This window comes from Chinchilla lanigera, unplaced genomic scaffold, assembly GCF_000276665.1.
Source record: "Chinchilla lanigera isolate Chin_1 unplaced genomic scaffold, ChiLan1.0 scaffold00067, whole genome shotgun sequence".
Lineage (NCBI taxonomy): Eukaryota > Metazoa > Chordata > Mammalia > Rodentia > Chinchillidae > Chinchilla > Chinchilla lanigera.
Genome location: NW_004955468.1, coordinates 10,302,406 through 10,312,866, shown reverse-complemented (window position 1 = coordinate 10,312,866; position 10,461 = coordinate 10,302,406). Strand labels below are relative to the sequence as shown.

Sequence of the window (10,461 nt, the reverse complement as noted above, 5' to 3'; positions counted from 1 at the left end):
TTCAGGTAGATATTTGACAAGATTAATTCTTCCATTTTCTGAACATAAAACATTTGCATTTTTTCTTCAGTTTCTTTCACCAGTACTTTGTAGTTTTCAGTATATATATCTCTACCTTTCTTGCTAAATTTGTTCCTAAATGTTTTATTCTTTTCGATGGTGGGACTGTTTTGTTAATTACATCTCAGATAGTTGGTTGTCAATGTATAAACACACAACTGATATTTATAGATTGATTTTGTATCTTGTAACTTTACTGAATTCATTAATTACTTTTTTACAATTACTATTTAATAACATACAAAGGAAACACAAAGGCTACTTTATATGAAAAGCTAGAAACATATTTACTCAAGGCAACTCCCCAATTTAAAACACAGAAAATAACAGGGATGACCAAAACATGGGTAGATATTAAAGCTAACTACATTTACTAGACTGCCTTGATATATTCTATACCTTTTTAATTGGTACATAAGGCTCAAGTTCTGAGGGTTCAGGTTTTATTGAAAATCATCTCAAGCTTCAAGTTTACCAAAGATTTTCCTAGGCTCAAAGTGGTAATCAGCTCTTCATAACAGGGTGCTCTGCAGTTTCTTCCACTTTAGACCTCTCTATTGGGTTAATGCCTCTGTTTTCCTTGTCTTTCCCATGTGATTTTTTATGCTGGAAAAACAGAACTCCACCACTTGAAGAACAATATACACTGGCGTCTGCAGGTGGCTTTTGACTTAGAGGTTATTCAATAATTAATTTTAACAGGTGTTTTGGACCCATACAGAAAAATGGGGAGACAGAACCTCTTTCTTGTTTACTTCTCTTATAAGAATACTGATTCCACTAGATTGGAGCCCAACCATTAGAATTTCATTTAAGCTCAATTACTACTTCTTTAGCAATCCAATATAACCACTTGAAAGTTAGGGCTTCAATATACGAATTTCAAGAGAGCACCCACATTCAGTCCATAACAGAGAGAGCACCCATAACAGTGAGTAAGGCTGTTTCATTTGGTGTTCAATACTAGCAAGATCACTGGAACAAATCATTGAACAAAGCAACTAACTAGAAAATCATCTGGCAGCTCCATAGAAATAAAAGTTGATGATTAGAGCCATTATCTCATGCCATCTTTATCTCACTTGATTCCAGACTCAGGGGGATGATACTTATAGAGCTATATAACATTAGCCAGTATAACAAGATTGTGATGTTGTGGTGTAGTTACTAGCGAACTTTGGAATCTCAGGGGCCTAACACAGCAACCTTTGTCTCTCATTAAACAAACTCCATGCAGGTCAGAGTCCTTCACCCTCTCCTCTCTCTCCTACCTGCAAACTGGTACTGCAGGGCAAGATGATTATATGACATATATTAAGTGATCAGGCATCACACTTTCCTCAGAGCAAAGCTCAGTCACATGGATCTAACACAATTATGAGGGAGAGTTGTGTTTCTCCTGTAGGCACAAGGGAAGAATAAAATGACAAACATACACTATTATATCTGCCAGCACTTCCTAAAACCCCAAACCAAAATTCTGTCATTGGAAAGATCAACGTTGAGACTGGTGAGTGTTTTGGGGAAGGCTTAAACTACATATTATTTTTTAAAGTGTTTGTAGTTCACAGACATCGGCAAGAATCATTGACCATAATAGGAAGAGCTCATTGAGAATAACTTCTAGCCCCATTATTAATGTTGCAAATCCGAGTAAGACATAATGTGGATCAAAACAACACAGTCGATATATACAATAAAAATAAATTGTTTAAAAAAACTTATACGTGGGATTTTAAGTAACTGCACAGCTGCATGTAATGAATGCTATTTTAGGGACTCTAACTTCATAAATGCATTGCCTGGTGTCAAAATGATTAACCAGTGAAGATTACAAGCAAATAAACAAGTGCCCATCACAAGTATTTCAATAAATGTGAATAAATATTTGTGTAAATATTTTTATAAATGTGAATAAATATTTGTATGCAAATACTGCTTTTTGACAGTTGTATTTTGATCATATCAGAAAATTGTGCTTAAATATGATTTTTTAATATTTTCTCTTCGTATGTAGCCTCTTCTCCTGCACAGCTTCATGCTGTGTAGAAGTTAGTCCCTGAGGAAAAGTGCAGGCTGGCCTTCTAGGATTTAAAATTATGAACAACCCTGACAGTTACAGTGCACCCTGAGCAGTTACAATGCTTTCATGCAAAATCTTGTTCTAAACATATTTGTATCTGATATTCAACAAGTGGAAATGGCAATCATCATGATGTCTTTTAAACTGTTGTTTTAACCATACTTCTGTAGTGAAAAGCACTTGATAGATATGATTATATTGTTACTCTCTGTATGTTCCCATGCCAGATAAAATATTTGACAACAGTCATATATTAGATAATATTTTGGTGACTGAATATATGGATTAAGGGCTTATGTATATTTCTCATGTTCCTACTGTTAGCTGGTTGAAGGTTTTGTCTGTGTACTTGATGTCCGAAACAAAGAATTAAGCAGAACACCTAAGAGTAGCAGCAAGATCAAAGATTTATTTGAAAGATAAATGATGATATACACTCTAAATTATGGGAGGGAGCCAGTGAGAAAAGTTCAGAGCACTGAGGGGTTTGGTGTTGAGGGTTTTAAACTTAAGTTTTGGGGTGAAATTGAGGATTTGATCTGAAGCATAAATCCTGCCAGTGAGTGATTTGACTTAGCCCCTCCACCTGCTATGGAGATTTTGAACTTTTATGGCCTTTGCAGGAACTGTCATGGCATACAAGCCCATAAGTAGGTCAATTCTGTATAGTCAGTGTCATAGTGATTAGGGTTGGGGTCCAGTCAATGGTCACAGGAGATCCCTGGGTGCTTGTCCTGGATTTATTGAGTATAAATTGTTACCTGGTTATCTTTACCCACTGTAATTAGATCTGGGCATCCTGGTGCAGGGGTAATGTTTAACTCAGTAAATTGTTCTAGTCCCCAGAAATAGTTTTCCGGGCAGGCCCTCCATTTTTCTCAGTTGTTTCCTGAGATCAAGCCCAGAAATCAGGCTCCAAAGCAGAGAGACTATCCCTTCTTTCTCCATGTCTTTCCTTAGCTATCTTCTGCCTCACTCTCTGCTCTGAATGGCTGGATTTCATCTATAAGGATAATGGAAGACGCATGGGGAAGTCACAGGAGATAAGGAAAAGCAAATCCTCCCAATTTTTAAAGCACCAGTGAGAATCAAGCAATGCAGAAATGAAGGAAGAAGAGGTGAAATGAGAAAGAGGACATCTGAAAGGGGAAGAAAAGGAGTGAGGGATTAAATGAAGAAATATTGTCTAGCTTAGAGTCATAGCTAAGTGTGACAACTGGAAGATTTATAATTATTAAAGCAATCAAGAACAAGGAAAACTATAATGTTTTTCCTTTTTCTTTTACAGATAAGACACAAAGCCCATAGAGGTAAAATGGCCTTCCAGTATCTCAGCTCACTTCACCCAGGACAGATAAGGAAAGGAATTAGATGGGATGGAGTTCAGTGAAGATGAGAGCAGCTGGAGTCCAGTGAGGCAAGAAAAAAATTTTCATTCAGAACTGGAGGGGAAATGAAAGATTGAGTAGGAGGTCCAAGAATGAAGGAAGCTGCTGATTTTCTCAGTTGCCATCATTTGCTGTTGGCACAATAAGGAAATCAGAACAAAGCTATAGAGAGGGTAGGTTTGTTGAGATCAGACATCAAAGGCCAGCTTTGCTGGAAAAACAAAAGGCACATCAGCAGATGGCATACTGCTTCTAGAACGTTCTTTGCTGGCTATTCTCCTCCAAGTCAGTGACAATGCAGAAGGTAAGGACATATCTATCAGCTGTCCAGTTGTGTGGGGCTGGGTGGAGAGTGGTGGACCATCCCAAAATGTGTCACGTAGAATACTGGAATGTTTACTATCTGAGCACCATGCCTCTGGGTCCAGTTTATTCTTTTGGATGGTGACAGAGCATGGGCCCCTGTGTAGGCAGAATGCCATAGCTAGACTAGGCATTATGCTCTCTCACTGGTAATCGGTTTGCCTTCCTCATTTCTTCTGTCCTGCCTGCTTCTCCTGTTTTTCTTATCTCTTTAACTCTTTTCTGGACCACAGTGGTCCAGGAACACGTTTCATCCTACCTTATCCAGATCTCATCCTTTGCCAGTGAATTGTAGACACAAAATCGGGGCTCCGGTTGGCTGGATGAGTTGCAGACTCATGGCTGGGAAAGTATATCAGGAACAGTCATTTTCCTGCACACCTGGTCCAAGGGCCACTTCAGCAATGAGGAGCTGGCAGATCTGCAGCTGCTATTCTGTGAATATTTCATTGGATTAACTAAGGAGATTCAAAACTAAGCCAGTCTATTGAAGTTCAAATGTAGGTTTATTCAACTGACGCAGGGAATTCTTGAGGGTCCTTCTATTTCTGAGAACTAGTTTTTTTCTTTCTGGGCCGTTTCCTATATTCCATTTCACCATAAAAGCTGTTATGCACAAATCATGTAGGGGATATTCTAGACATTGATTCCTCCAAATTCCCTAGGCTCTTCTTTTTTTCTGGAATTTACTGTTCTTGTTCTGTGTTACTTTCCCCTATGATTCCACAACCCACAGGCACACAAGTTTTCTATTCTGTGCTTGACTTCCTTAACTATGATCACTTCTCTTATTAAATTTCTTCAAAGATCTACATTTACAGCCTAACATCTCTTATTACCATTTCTTGCATTACGAACTGTACTTCCATCTCCCTCTCAAATGTTCCTCCCAGGCTCCTGGCCTATGTTATGTGGCTCATCTATCATTTCCTAAAGCATTTCTTAGGTCAATCCCCTGATAATTCAAGGTATATCTCTTTTTGCACATTTTCCTGTGTCCAGCAATTTTTGCTTTCCTTTGTTCCTGATTGTAAACATCTTTGGCTCATTCTCATACCCATGCAAACTTCCTTTTACAATCCCTTAGATTTTCGTATCATTGCTATTACTTTCTTTATTAGCACTACTTTTCTCATTCCTCACTCCCCCAGACCCCTTTGAAGTACAAGCCAAAGAAGGCTGTGAGCTACATTCCAGAGAGAGCGCAAAAGGCTTCTTTTGGGCAGCTTTCGAAGGATCACATTTCCTGAGTTTCCAAAACTCATCATGGGTGCCATCTCCAGAGGGTGGGTTTCAGGCTCAGAAGGTATGCAGTCTAATCAATCAGTATGAAGCCATCAAAGAAACAGTACACAACCTCACCAGTGACACCTGCTCCCAGTTTCTCTTGGGTCTCCTGAATGCAGGAAAAAATCAGTCTTCAGAGACAAGGTCAGTTCTGCCACTTCTACAGTTTTCAGGTCTTCCCTTTCCTGCCATCTCTTCAAACTTAGGACAAGAGGGCTGATGGGTAGTTGTTTTCTAGAGAAGGAATGGATGTAACAATTTATTAATGTGCATCTGCATGTCCCTGTGCTGTGTGTTCAGTGTCTACATCTAGTCTCTTTGTGTTCTCTGCAGGGTGGCCAGAGGTCTGGCTGTCCAGTACTTCCACTCCTGGGTCTGGCCAAATGGTACTAGTTTGTCATATCTCTGGTTTCTACCCAAAGCACATTTGGGTGATGTAGATGTGAGGTGAACAGGAACAACGGGGCAATAAACAAAATTATATTCTTCCCCATTTGGAAGGGGCATGGTATCTTCGGGTGACCCTGGATGTGAAGGCTGAAGAGGCAGCTGTACTGCCTTGTCAAGTGAGGCATAGCAGTCTGGGAGACCAGGACATCATCCTCTACTGGGGTGAGACTGGAGATTGTGAGTATGAGTGGGTGGCCCTTGAGCTTTGGTTAGGACAGAGGAGAGTTTGTTGATGTGACGTGTAGGTGAAGGATGTGAGGGAGGAACAAACACAGGTAATTCCAGGAAGGGAGAAGTGGGACCTGAGTGATACATAGACCCAAGACATTTTGGGGAAGATAAGGAATCTGTCTTTTGTAGGAATAGAGATAAAGTGACTAAAGCAGATTTTTATCATTCATATCCAAAGTACAACTTAAGTAAGGAAATCAGTGGAGGAAATAGAACCAGCAGTGGGTTTACGATGACATGTGTGTGCCTCCAATACCACAGGACACCAACTTTCCAAGAATATCATCCGTTTGGCAGTGATAGTGCCCTTGATGCTTCTGATAGTCTGTGTTATGGTTTAGGAAGCCCTGGTAAGTTCCCTGTATTTCATCTTGTCTTCCTAAATTTTCATTCCGTCCTCCATTTTTCCACAGTTAGATTTTCTCTCTTAACTCCGCTTTAGCCTGACTTACCATCTCCAGTTCATGCACGGTTTCTCTCTTTTCTGTTCATTAAAAGTTCATATCAAAATATCTCATGAAGTACTTCAAGCTACCTCCCCATTGTGATGACTACCCAACTGCCCCCAAACCTTGAACAATATCATTAAACAATTATTTTTATACTCAAACTACTGTTCTTTCTGCCTAATACATAATTTATTGACCTAATCCATTTTAATTCCTATACTTTTGTAAGGAATGCCCATTTTTTTTGTTTAGCCTGTCCATTTTTTCGATAGTAATAAATGATCAAAGCCAATTTGATGTCACTTCTTCCAGAGAGCTTTACTGACCCATTAACAGGAAGCCCAGAGATTACTTCAGCTGTGCTCTGCTGCAAGCCTGCCATCCCTTCCTACCGGGACTGCTGTTTCCCATGTCTTTCTTCCAGTTTCTATTTCTAAGCAACTTGGGGGTAAAGGCCATGGCAAATGTATCTTTCCTGTGTGTAATTACGTGATCAAAGAAAAACTAACCAAAACAAGTAAAACAAGTAATATTAGGTTATCTTTATGAGAGCAAAACTTATTCTGAAACTTTTATATCAAAGCACTAGACATTTTCAACAAGTCACACCTAATCTGTTACCTTCTCAATTTAGTACAAATTCGAATCTAACCTAGTGTTGATATTTATAATATGTTTCTTCACTCTAGTTTAGGATTAAATAAAACATTGACAGATTACTTCAAATACACAACTATAAGATAATACATTCTAAGTGTGCTAAGATGGTGTTTTTTTAATGTTGTATATCTTGCCCTGAAGCACAATAAAGACTTTTTAAAATTAATGTATGTTAGTTGCTCTTTTTTACAAAATGATTGTAGGAAAAACAAGAGATGTAGGATAAAAACATTTAGATAACAGAAATGTACTGAAAATAGACATATAGTAAGAAATAGTATTTTCATATGGTGGGTGGAAAGTCATTTACATGAATTAGTTCTTAACCTTTTCCTCTTTCACAGACTCAGGATCAATTTGTAATAATTTTAGGAGCATGAAAACCTACTTTTTTAAAACCATTTTTTTATTTTAAAGAGAAAAAACTAACAAAACAACAACAATGAAGACAAAAACAAAAGCAACATAAAAATAACAAAAATGATACATTACCTCAAAATAAAATGATAGGAATTAACAAGGGTTGCTACACTACATACAGCTATCGTCAAAGAAGTTGTTCACTCCACCAGATGTAAGAATGCAAGATTGATCAAACAATCAAAGACAATAACAAGTAATTTAAAAAAATTGGGGACAATACAGAACTTCACCATACAAGATGGCAGGAATTCAACAATGGTTCTTATATTGCATATTATTGTTTTCAAATCAGTTGTTCTGATTACCAGATACAAAGGAAAAATGTTTTCTATTCATAAGTTAAATCTTAAAATCTTAGCACTAAAATTGTAATGTTTTTATGACTTGTATAACAGAAGTTTAGCGGGCTGGGGATTTAGCTCAGGAGCAAAGCGCCTGCCTGGCAAGCACAAGGTTGTGAGTTCAATTCCTGATACTGGAAGAAAAACAAAACAAAAAACAAAACAAAACAAAAAAAAAGAAGGTTCTAAGCTGTTGTATTTTTAATATGTAAGAATTAAAGTAGTGGAAAGATGATTAAAACCTAAAAGTTAAATTTAAAGTTGTTTTCAATAATCATATGGTAAATGATGGTATTTGCATTTTTATCCTGACACTCTGAATATTTGTAAAGTAAAATAAATGCATGCATTCTTTTGATTGTTTAGAAACTAGGATTTTCTGTGTAGGAGGAAAAAAGAAGTAGATAATAGATGGTTGGGAGAAATCTCATGGATAAGCAAAATCACATGGATGAGAACTTGAACTAAAGGTATAACTATGAGTTCAGGTTAGTATTTTCGTTTTGCACCTTGAGACTATAATATTAAATGAAGTGACTCTGACATAAACTCAAATAGTGCATTATTTATCTTATATGAAAAACTCAATATATATTTATAAAGTATAAAAAAGACAGAAAAATAGAAAAAAGAGGAAAAGAAAAAGTATTGTAATCCAGCAGCGACAATGGATGTAAAAGTGTACCTTTACTTAATGCAATGATTTTACACATTCTATGTGTTCCTTGGCCTATTAGTCTGATTTTCAATCTGTACATATGATATTTAACTTTATAAAATCTTATAAGATAGATAAATAAATTTGATGCTGGAAAATAAACGGGGGGGGCAGCAGAGGAAGGGAGAAAAATTTGTGCCAATCCTCTACAGCAAATGTAACTGTTGTGTATTGTAAACATGTACCAATGAAAGGCAAAAAGTAAAATAAATAAAGCCAACCTGTACTATGAAAAACAAACTATATTTAGATTTTTCCTCTTGGAAGGTCTAGAAAGCAACAGGCTCATATTATAGTTTCTACATCATATTTTCTCACAAAAAAGGAACATAGATACATGGAGATAGGCGTATGTCTACTGTGGGCCAGGGAGGTAAAGTCTGATGTAATCTATTAGAGAGTGCTGAGTGTTCAGAGGGAGACTTGTGGTAAGACCTGGGGCCAGGGGTTGCGGCCTGAGAAGGTTCAAGCATTTCAAGTTCCCTGGAATTTACAAGTATAGAAATACAAAACAAATCACTGGCCACTTACGGAAGATGCCTTACAAAACTATTTATTCCCTGGAGAACTGATACGTAAATAGGAAGAAAGTTGCTATTTGATTACTTCAAGGTACTGGAATACTTGTTGAGGAGAATCTCTCCTTTTGGAATTACTCTAACAAGTAAATGAAAACTGTATTTTACTTTGTTACACCTAGGCAATTTGTTCATTAAATAGGGCCAGGGACTCCTCCTGGCCATGATATCCTTTCACAGAGTCCCCAGTTCAAACTATAACAACACTGACATGTTATTTAATTTTTTTATTCTATCCCTGTCTTGTGCATCATTATCCAGAGGTTACATGAAATGTGTTGTTGCATCAATAGGGGGCAAAACCTTGGGAAAATACCTGCTTTCTATATTCTAATTCAGACACTAAAAGTGCTGACAAACTGTAAACAAATAAAAGCTATAAAGCAACCCTTCTCACTAAGGATACGGAAAACATTCACAAAGAAAGGCATGATTCTTGTTTACAAGTAGATTCATGTTCTTGTTATCAATGAATTATGTTGCATGTCTATGACTACTTTAATAATTTTTTAGGTTTAATTTTAAGACATAGATGCCTCGCTTTCCATGTAGCTATACATTTTGCATGCACATGGACAGGAACACACATGAGCCTGTATATCTGTAAACAAAGGGATTTCATTGCTCTTCATAATTTTCATCACTTGTACAATGCATTTTATGTGATACATTAGATTTAGCATTTTATCATTTTTAAGTGTGCAACTTTGTGGTATGAAGTGTATTCTCATTGTAATGCCCTCCTCAATATTTTTGTTAGTTTACTTTCCCTATGGGAAGTAAGTAGGTGTGGAAAACATATTTGAATTCCTTCTCTTCATCCCCTTTCCCTTCCCTCTCTCCCCTTCCACCCATCCTTTGATCCCTTTCCTTTTCTTCTTTTGTATATGTTTGCAGTGCAGAATGTTTACATTCCTTGTGTAAAGTTGGCATATGCACATAACATGTCCCAATCCCTTTTTTTCATTTCTTATCCTTTCCCTCCTCTCCATCTCTTCATCCTCTTTTCCTTTGAGGATGATCTATCTCCCCATTATCTATCTTTCTACTAGCTTTCTTTTATTTTACACTTTACTTTTATTCTGAGTTGCTCGTATAAGAGAAACCATGTAATACTTAAGCTTATATGTCTAATTTATTTCACCTAACATCATGATCTCAAGTTGGTATTTACACACCATAGAGTCTTTCTCAACAATTTTTATACCTGTAAAATGTGCAAAAGGGTTGAGGCTTATTGATCTAAAGTAATGAATCAATAGCATCATGTATTTTTCCTCTTGAGACTTGTAATTGCATAATCAAACCTGATTCTGATCACTTCATAAGTGTATCAATTTTTATGTAGAGTAAATCCATACAGAAAAGGACCATGTCAAATGAAATCATGGCTCTATACCCAGGAAAATTCAGCCTGTAGGTAATCTTAC

At 37.0% G+C, this 10,461-nt stretch overlaps 1 pseudogene; it reads left to right on the top strand.

The window, feature by feature from the left end:
- The first annotated feature begins 2,753 nt into the window (after window positions 1-2,753).
- Window positions 2,754-6,203, top strand: LOC102026205 (annotated as a pseudogene).
- Window positions 6,204-10,461: the final 4,258 nt, after the last annotated feature.